The 10,399-nt window shown below is 51.9% G+C and overlaps 1 long non-coding RNA gene across 2 annotated transcripts in view; it reads right to left on the bottom strand.

Annotated features, from left to right (window-relative positions):
• Positions 1–51: 51 nt before the first annotated feature.
• The window catches only part of LOC112444889 (uncharacterized), a 38,980-nt gene continuing 28,632 nt past the window's right edge, over positions 52–10,399 (bottom strand). The window contains exons 4-6 of one of the 2 annotated variants that reach the window (XR_009493384.1): positions 5,239–5,354; positions 2,529–2,684; positions 52–2,363 (exon numbers count right to left, since the gene is read on the bottom strand). This is a non-coding gene — a long non-coding RNA (uncharacterized lncRNA). Of the gene's footprint in view, positions 2,685–5,238; positions 5,355–10,399 lie in introns of both variants that reach the window. The other variant, XR_009493383.1, reaches the window with a different exon arrangement.

The following is a 10,399-nucleotide window of genomic DNA, read 5'->3' as shown; positions in this document are numbered from 1 at the left end:
CTTTCCTGGCAGTCGAGCGGTGTACGCTTGACGCTTCCACGGCAGGGGCCGTGCAGCATGGCGAAAACCGAAGAAGAAGAGAAGAGAAGGGGTGTGTCACGGTCAGAGTTCGTAGAATCGGATGTGAGAGTGCAGGAGAAGAGTCTGCGCCGGAAGCTGTGGCCGGCACCCTCTGCCATCAGGCTCGCCGCTCCCCTCCCACGCCCACCCGCTCCGAGCCCTCCCACCTGCTTCTCCTGCTGGCGAGCCCACTCTTCTTGGGGAGGGTGCTGGGAAGGAAGGCCTCCTCCCGGTGGTGACCTCTGCCATGCACCCTCATCACCCCCTCATCCCGCCCTCACTCAGGAGCAGGACCGCATTTCCTCTTGATCCCATCACCGTGGCCCCCTTCGGGGCCCCTTAATCCAGTGGCAAAGGAGCCCGGGTGGGCCAGGTGGGACCGCTCCCCCTTCCAGCTCAAGGTCACCACTGTTTTGTTCAAAGCATCCCTTTGCTGGGGCTGAAAACCAGGCGAGCAGGGCCCAACGGGGACGAGAGACAGAGCGTGTGTGAGCAGCCCGCTCATTCTAATCACAGGAAGCGGGCCCTCCCGCCGTGGCCTCCACCCCTGTGCATCCTGATTTGGGGGAGATGGCGGCGTTGACTAGCATGTCCTAAGGACACAGGGCCACGGTCACCCCACTGTCCCAGCCGTGGTCCTAAACGACGCCAAGGCCCCATCCCATGGGGTCTCCTCCTTGAGGAGCTGGGTATGGGGTGGCTCTCGGGGAGCCCAGGGCATCTCCGCTTGCCTTGCTCCTCTGGCTGTAAGGTCAGGTCCTTGCCCAGAAACAGGGATCCGGGAGGAACCAGCCCAGCAGCACGGCATTAAGTCGGTAAATAAGGGAAGGACGGGCGCGGGTGGGGGGCAATCCAAGTGCAGGGCGAGGGCCCGGCCGGTGGGAACCATGGCTGCCCTTCTCGTGAAGGGGGAGCCGGGTTCAGCAGTGTTTCAGCATGACCCGCCAGAGGGGACGCGACTTCTGGGGAGGCTGTGGGGGTAGTGTTTCCCGGGGAGGTTGGCACTGAACCGTGGATGCAGGAGAGTAGGCGGCCTCCCCCATGTTGGGGGGCACCAGCCAGTTCCCCGAGGCCTGAACGGAGCACATGGGGGAAAGGAGAACGCCCCTCCTCCGGCCCCACCGCCTGACCTGGGGCGGCTCCAGGCACCGCCTCCTGCCCTCAGACTGCGGTTTCCAGCATCAGGGGGCTCAGGCCTCCAGACTCAGGCTGGATGACGTCACCAAACTGGCCTTCCTGGGCCGCCAGTGTGCCCACAGCAGGTCATTCCCAGCCCCGTAACCACGCGAGCTGTTTCCTCGTAGTACATGCTTTATAGAGGGGTAGGTAGGTAATTGGCTGGATGATAGGTGGAGGGGTGTATGGATGGAAGGATGGAGAGATGGAAGGGTGGATGAATGGAAGATGGACGGATGGGTATAGATGGATATCCCACTGGTGGGCTTCCCAGGGGGCACCAGTGGTGAAAAACCCGCCCGCCAAGGCACGAGATGCAAGAGACGTGATTCCACCCCTGGGTGGGAAAGATCCCCTGGAGGAGGACAAGGGGCCCACTCCAGCGTTCTTGCCTGGAGAATCCCATCGACAGAGGAGCCTGGTGGGCTACAGTCCAGGGGGGTCACAAAGAGTCAGACATGACTGAGTGACTGAGCATGCATGCAGGCAGCCCACTGGTGCGGTTTCTCTGGAGACTCCTGACCCACACGGGGTCTCACGTCAGTGAACCTGCTACCAGGGGGCAGGCCGGTTTCCCGGAGGTCTGGCATTGTGGTGCAGAGCTGGACGCGCGACTGTGACAGGCTGGGCACCCAGCTGTAGGGGTGTCCTGCTGGGCCCAGGGGCAGCTCCTCTCCCTGCCCTCTGCTTTGCGCGGGCCCAGCAGGCAGCATGGGGCTGACTGGGGAAGGAGACACTGCCTGCCTGCCCTGGGCTCCAAGGGCCTTACAGGAGTCCAGACCCCCAACCTCACTGGGCAGTGGGGCGCTGCTGGCCTGCCCAGCTACATGACCCAGTGCCCAATGACACCCCCTTCAGGACGGGCAGCTAGGTCACCCTGCCGCCCCATGTGCAGGGGTCCACCTCTTCCCCAGCCCAGAGGGGAGCCAAACAAGGTGTCCCAAAGGGAGGTGAGGTCCTGGCAAAGGGCACAACTATGTGCCCGCACAGGACTGGCACTGACCTTCTGCGTCTCAGCTTCCCCAGCAGCCCTGGGGCCCCTGGGTCACAAGGACCAAGTCCTGTAACCCCGGGGGCACCTCCACCAACTCTGCATGTCGCTCAAAGTCAGCACCCCAATGCGCCGCCTGGATGCAGGTGAAAGCAAAGCAGATGCCCAAACAAGGCCTCCGCCTCCTGTGCACAGGGTCCAAGGCACGGGGCACACAGCTCTGTCCCCTGGGCCCAGTGAGGATCTGTTTTCACAGGGATTACTCGCGCTCTGCCATGCGGTTTTCACCCAAGTGGCCTACCATGCCTCCTCCAGATCTCCTCGGCAGGGGTCAGCAGCCCGTGGACTGAGCCGACGAAAGCAAGTGTCTGAGTGGTCCTGACGCAGGGCACGCTGCTGTCCCTGCAGGTGAGGGCACAGATGTCCGGCCTCTGGCTTTCTGCATCTTAGGACAGACCTAAAAACTCAAAAACAAAGCCAGGTACTGACTGGCCGGGCAGCCACACACCGGGGGCGGGGGGTGGGCACGTGCGTAGGTTTGTGCCGACTAAGAACACCTGGAGCAGGGCTTCCCTGGTGGTCCAGTGGTTAAGCTTTTGCCTTCAAACGCAGGGGATGTGGGTTCAGTCCCTAGCTGGGGAGCCAAGATCCCGTATGCTTTGGGGCCACAAAACCCAAACATAAAAAAAACATAAAACAGAAGCTATACAGTAACAAAGTCTCAATAAAGACTTATAGAAGCCCTGAAGCTAGGGCTGCCCGTACGCCACCACCTGATTTTTAAGGTTCACTCCTACCCCCATGGGGCGCATCTCACAGGCTGGGGACCCAATCCAGGGTCCCGTCCAGAGGTGGGGTGCCGAATCGCCGCACGTGCAGAAGCCACCCTCCTGGACATGGCCCATCGGTCCTCACACTGCTCGCTCCAATTCCAGTGCTCGCAGCAGCGCACGCGTGTTCTTGCCCAAAACCTGAAGACGTCTGTGCGTCCAGGAGACATGACTTTCCGTTCGCATGATTATTGGCTGTTTCTGTTTCCTGTTCTGCCAAATGTCTGCCTTTTGCCCATTTTTAAAATCAGATCCTATGTCTCTATCTTCTGAGGCGTGGGGAAGTCTGTATTACTGGGTAGAAGTCATTTGTTACTTGCATGGATTGTAAATACTGTCTCATATTTGCGACCTGACTTTCACTTTCCTTATAGTGACGTCTGTAAACAAAGGTTCTTTGTTCTTTAGCTTTTGATGAAAACTTTAATACAGAAAAGAAGTAGAAAGAGTAATATAATGAATACACATATATCCACGGGAAAGGCTAATTTTATGTGTCAGCTCGGCCAGGTCCTGGTGTCCAGCTATTTGGTCAAACACCAGTCAGATATTGCAGAAGGTATTTTTCGATGAGATTACCATTTTTGTGTGTTTGCACTGAGTCTTCCTTGCTGCGTGTGGCTCTTCTCTAGCTGCGGCGAGCGGGGCTCCTCGATAGATGCAGGCGCAGGCTTCTCAATGCGGCGGCTTCTCCTGTGACAAAGCCCGTGCTCCAGAGTGAGGGCTCAGTAGTGGTGCTCATGGGCTCAGTTACCCCATGGCGTGTGGGATCCTCTTGGATCAGGGATCAAACCCATGTTCCCTGCATTGGCGGGTGGATTCTTAACCTCTGGACCAACAGCAAAGTCTGATTGAACATTTCAACCAGAAGATTTGGAGTAAAACAGATCACCTTCATTGAGTGGGTGGACCTTGCCCAATCATCGAAGGCCTTCAGAGCAAAGACTGAGTTTTCCCAGAAGAAGGATTTCAACCTCAAGAGTGAAACACAGGGAGCCAGCGCCTGGGTTCCTGCCTGCCGACCTGCTCATGGAGCTCAGATGTGGCCCTCTCCCAACTGCATGAACCAGTTCCGTAGAATAAATACCTCGTTCTTCATTCTCTCTCTTTATATATAGACACACATACACATACACACACGTGTGTTTACTTTAAGATATGTGTGTATGTAAGACTCTTAAAGTCGATTCCATATGTCATGACACAGAAATTGCATAGACAAGTAGTTCAGCATTCATCTCCAAAAAAGGAAGCTGTTTCCCAGCAGACCCACAATCCCACTGCTGTGCGGCCACGTTAGCAATAATTCCCTGGCAGCGCTGAGAACACGATCTGCATTCCATTTCCACCACGTTTCCATCTTAGCTCTTATTGCTGGCTTGTTCACGCCTAGAGTCTGTCGAGCCCCCTGCCCTGGGTGTGTCTCCTCAGTCTTTTCAGATTCACAGCAGTTTCCTCCCACCCTCAGCATTTCTCCCTGAGCCACGAGCCCATTTCGGGAGCCCGGGTCAGTGGCCTGAAGGTCCCAGGTTCTGGAGGTGACGTCCTCCTGGTGCCCGTCTAAATGTGCCTCTCTCCCCTGTTTTTCATGTAACTGGAAGTGATCACTGAAGGCTTGGTGAGATGGCAAGTCACCCGCCTTAGAGGGAACCCTGCACAGGTGAGGCGTGGGGTCCTTGCTGCCCCTGCTTGGGAAGCACGGGCCTGCTTGTCACACAGGGGACGGCAGCATTTCCACTGTCAAGTTACATCTCTCCCTTGCCACGAGCAAGCACTCCATGGTCGTCCTGGTGACAGCCGTTCCCCAGCAGGCAGCCTCCTCCTGGCTGAGCGTCTGTTGGATTGATTATGACACTAGATGTGGCAACACGGCAAGTCGCTGTCGTGATAGTGAAAGTGATAGTCACTCAGTCATGCTCGGCTCTTTTCAACTCTATGGACTGTAGCCCACCAGGCTCCTCTGTCCATAGGATGCTCCAGGCAAGAATGCTGGAGTGGGTAGCCATTCCCTTCTCTAGGGGATCTTCCTGACCCAGGGATTGAACCCAGGTCTCCTGCAGATTCTTTACCATCTGTTGTGATAGGCAGCATATACATTAGTCTCATCAAGCCCTGCCTCCTACTGGTCACACCCCCATGCAACCGTCTAGAGCATGTGGGCTGATCTAGTGACTGACTTACCTCCAACAACTGAATGAGGGACAGTGATGAGGTGTCTTCTGAGGCCAGACCCAGCTTCTGTTTTCTTATCGTCCTTGCTCACTCTGCTGGGAGTGGTGACCGTACGGAGGGCTGTCCTGTGAAGGAAGAATTGATGCTTTTGAACAGTGGTGTTGGAGCAGACTCTTGACAGTCCCTTGGACTGCAAGGAGGTCCAACCAGTCCATCCTAAAGGAGATCAACCCTGAATATTCATTGGAAGGACTGAGGCTGAAGCTGAAGCTTCAATACTTTGGCCACCTGATGTGAAGAACTGACTCATTGGAAAAGACCCTGATGCTGGGAGAGATTGAAGGCAGCAGGAGAAGGGGACAACAGAGGATGAGATGGCTGGATGGCATCACCGACTTAATGGACATGGGTTTGAGTAAACTCGGTGCTGCAGTCCATGGGGTCACAAAGAGTCAGACGTGACTTAGCAACTGAACCACACGTATAAGATTTAAAATGTTTTCTTCATTTTTTGTGTTTTTTTTTTTTTTATGTATTATTTGTGTGAAAAGTATTATAAACCTATCACAGTACAGGACCACATAGCCGACAGTGTTAGTTAGATACCCGGGCCGACCTTTTTAGACTTACAAGCGTGATCTCAGAACAGAGCTTGTGTGCATGCAGGGGACTTGCTGTACCACACTTGGGGCCAAGTCGCCTCATACCACCGCAGACAGCTAACATGGTGTATTTGTTACTCCTTCTGCGTCCCTTAGATGACCCTTCTCTAGGAAGACACTTTCCTTCAACTGAGACTACTCGTGAACCAGGACGATTCTTCATCTGACTTCTTCTTGAGTCAGTTCGGTCCATTCATAATTTTCTATCAATGTTTTGTTTCATTGAGGTTTTCAAATTTCACAGCCTACAACTTTTTTTCTGACACCCTACTTTGAAATAATTATAGCTTTACAGGAAGTTGCAAAGAAATATATGGAGACATCCTGGGCACGCTTCTCCCCTCCTCTAGAAAGCCTGATGGCAGAAACTGCTCTCAGCTGACCCCTCCCCGGGTCTAACAGTCGCTACTCAAAACATAACTAACCAACAAGAAAATGGGGAAAGGGACAGCCGGCCTCAAGGACTCTTCCCAGGAGGGTGGAATCTTTAGATCATCGTTAAGAAATAGATTAATAAAAGGGACATCGAAGGGGGCAAAACAAAGGTCTTAATACAGCTGTCTCAAGGATGGCTGGGCCAAAGGGAGGCCTTGCTGGTCTCCCACCATTAACGGGCCCTGAACAAGTTTGGCCTGTTTCCACCAGTTTGGAGGAAAGCAAGAAGCAGGAAGGCAGCAGGCACAAAGAGGAAGCGGACCTACACTCTCTGGGGACAATGATCAGGCGACTTAATCAGAATAAAAGTTGACACTATCTTCAATAGTCAGGACATGGAAGCAACCCAAATGTCCACCTGCAGATAAATGGTGTGTGTATATATATACACACTATGGAATATTACTCAGCCACAAAAAGGAACAAAATAATGCTATTTGCAGCAGCATGGATGGATGTAGAGATGGTCATACTGAGTGAAGTAATTCAGACAGAGAAAAACAAATACAGGAGTTGCTTTTGTGTGGAATCTAAAATACACAAATGAGCGTATTTACAAAAGGGAAATAGAGCCACAGGTGCAGAGAACAGAAGTATGGTGACCAGGGAGGAAGAGGGATACGTTGGGAGACTGGGATTCACACAGACACACCACTGCATTTGCTGCTGTTGCTCCGTCGCTCGGTCGCGTCTGACTCTTTGTGACCCCACGGACTGCAGCACGCCAGGCTTCCCTGTCCTTCACTATCTCCCAGGCTTCGGTAAAATTTATGTCCATTGAGTCGGTGATGCTATCTAACCATCTCATCTTCTGCGGCTCCCTTCTCCTCCTGCCCTCAGTCTTTCCCAGAATCAGGGTCTTGCCCAGTAAGTCAGCTCTTCACATCAGGTGGCCAAAGTATTGGAGCTTCAGCATCAGTCCTTGCAATGAATATTCAGGACTGACTTCCTTCAGGATCGATCAGCTTGATCTTGCTGTCCAAGGGGCTCTCTCAAGAGTCTTCTCCAACAACACATTTCATATACAAAATAGATAACTAATAAGATAATAATAATATAAAATAGATAACTAATAATGAGTATAGCACAGGAAACTCTACTCAAAACTCTGTAACGAACTATATGGGAAAAGAATCTGAAAGGCGGGGCACGTGTATACGTGAAACCGGTGCACTGCGCGGCACACCGCAGCCGACACAGCACCGCACACAGAGCAGCTCAGCTCAGCTCGGTCGCTCAGTCGTGTCCGACTCTGCGACCCCACGGACTGCAGCAAACCAGGCTTCCCGTCCATCACCAACTCCCGGAGCTCACTCAAACTCATGTCCATCAAGCCAGTGATGCCATCCAGCCATCTCATCCTCTGTCGTCCCCTTCTCCTCCTGCCCCCAATCCCTCCCAGCATCAGGGTCTTTTCCAGTGAGTCGGTTCTTCTCATCAGGTGGCCAAAGAATCAGAGTTTCAGCTTTAGCATCATTCCTTCCAAAGAAATCCCAGGGCTGATCTCCTTCAGAATGGGCTGGTTGGATCTCTTTGCAGTCCAAGGGACTCTCAAGAGTCTTCTCCAACACCACAGTTCAAAAGCATCAATTCTTTGGCCCGCAGCTTTCTTTTTGGTCCAGCTCTCACATCCATACATGACTACTGGAAAAACCACAGCTTTGACTAGATGGACCTTTGTTGGCAAAGTAATGTCTGTGCTTTTTAATATGCTGTCTAGGTTGGTCATAGCTTTTCTTCCAAGGAGCAAGAGTCTTTTAAATTCATGGCTGCAGTCACCATCTGCAGTGATTTGGGAGCCCCCCAAAAATGAAGTCAGCCACTGTTTCCCCATCTATTTGCCATAAAGTGATGGGAGCAGATGCCATGATCTTAGTTTTCTGAATGTTGACTTTTAAGCCAGCTTTTTCACTCTCCTCTTTCACCTTCATCAAAGGCTCTTTAGTTCTTCTTCACTTTCTGCCATAAGGGTGGTGTCATCTGCATATCTGAGATTATTGATATTTCTCCCAGCAATCTTGATTTCAGCTTGTGCTTCATCCAGCCCAGCATTTCTCATGATGTACTCTGCATATAAGTTAAATAAGCAGGGTTACAATATACAGCCTTAACATCCTCCTTTCCCAATTTGGAACCAGTCTGTGGTTCCATGTCCAGTTCTAACTGTTGCTTCTTAACCTGCATACAGGTTTCTCAGGAGGCAGGTCAGGTCGTCTGGTATTCCCATCTCTTTCAGAATTTTCCACAGTTTGTTGTGATCCACACAAAGGCTTTTGCATAGTCAATAAAGCAGAAGTAGATGTTTTTCTGGAACTCTCTTGCTTTTTCCATGATCCAGCGGATGTTGGCAATTTGATCTCTGGTTCCTCTGCCTTTTCTAAAACCAGCTTGAATATCAGGAAGTTCACGGTTCACGTATGGCTGAAGCCTGGCTTGGAGAATTTTGAGCATTACTTTACTAGCGTGTGAGATGAGTGCAATTGTGCGGTAGTTTGAGCATTCTTTGGCATTGCCTTTCTTTGGGATTGGAATGAAAACTGACTTTTTCCAGTCCTGTGGCCACTGCTGAGTTTTCCAAATTTGCTGGCATATTGAGGGCAGCACTTTCACAGCATCATCTTTTAAGATTTGAAATAGCTCAACTGGTATTCCATCACCTCCACTAGCTTTGTTCGTAGTGATGCTTTCTAAGGCCCACTTGACTTCACATTCCAGGATGTCTGGCTCTAGGTGTGATCACACCATCATGATTATCTGGGTCCTGAAGATCTTTTTTGTACAGTTCTTCTGTGTATTCTTGCCATCTCTTCTTAATACCTTCTGCTTCTGTTAGGTCCATACCATTTCTGTCCTTTATCGAGCCATCTTTGCATGAAATTTTCCCTTGGTATCTCTAGTTTTCTTGAAGAGATCTCTAGTCTTTCCTATTCTATTCTTTTCCTCTATTTCTTTGCATTGATCGCTGAGGAAGGCTTTCTTATCTCTCCTTGCTATTCTTTGGAACCTTGCATTTAGATAGGTATATCTTTCCTTTTCTCCTTTGCTTTTAGCTTTTCTTCTTTTCTCAGCTATTTGTAAGGCCTCCTCAGACAACCATTTTGCTTTTTTGCATTTCTTTTTCTTGGGGATGGTCTTGATCCCTGCCTCCTGTACAGTGTCACAAACCTCCATCCATAGTTCTTCACGCATTCTGTCTATCAGATCTAAACCCTTGAGTCTATTTCTCACTTCTACTGTATAATCGTAAGGGATTTGATTTAGGTCATACCTGATGGTCTAGTGGTTTTCCCTACTTTCTTCAATTTAAGTCTGAATTTGGCAATAAGGAGTTCTTCACCTGAGCCACAGTCAGCTCCCGGTCTTGTTTTTGCTGTATGTATAAATCAACTGTACTCCAAGTATAAACAAAGAAAGTAAGAGTGGACCCCAGTGTCCCTCAGCTCAGCCCTCTGCTGGGGCCACAGAGCCTTGTGCAGAGTGGACACCAGGGTCAGGGGTGGAGAGACCGGGTCCAGGAGTCCTCAGTGCCAGAGCCCTGCGCATGGTGGGACCGACACGGGCTGGAGAAGCCAACAGTCAGAACAGCGGGTGAGAGGAGCACAGGGCCACGGGCCATGGCAGGATGATGCAGTGAGGACGTCTGGGCGGCTCTTGGTGCAGCAGCCATGCCCCCTTTACCTAGTGGTTTGTGATGTGGACATTATGCCGCAGTAAGGGATGCGTCCCCTGCCTAGTATTATGAAACCAGGCCCTGTAGATGGACCCCAGTGGAGGCCACTGGGAGGAACGTCAGGGTCGATGGAATTAAGGTCGAAGTTCAGAGAAGCCTCGGGATGCTTGGACAGGCTTTATGTGATGCCACTGAGCCTCTTCCACCGGCTTGTGCTGGGGGATGGGGTGGACGTGGTGTCCGGCTCGGGGATGTCTCTCCTGCCTGGTCTTGTAAAGCTCGTAACTCTGCCCTTCAAGCTGTGTTCACCGGACATGCTGAATGGGAACCAGTGAGATGACCTGAGCCACCCACCAGGGAGTAGAAGCTGGGGCGCCAGGCGGGCAGGTCCTTGAGCGATGCC

Source organism: Bos taurus, chromosome 29, assembly GCF_002263795.3.
Source record: "Bos taurus isolate L1 Dominette 01449 registration number 42190680 breed Hereford chromosome 29, ARS-UCD2.0, whole genome shotgun sequence".
NCBI classification, from domain to species: Eukaryota; Metazoa; Chordata; class Mammalia; order Artiodactyla; family Bovidae; genus Bos; species Bos taurus.
Note: the sequence above shows the minus strand (reverse complement) of the source record. Positions and strands in the feature narration are given on the sequence as shown.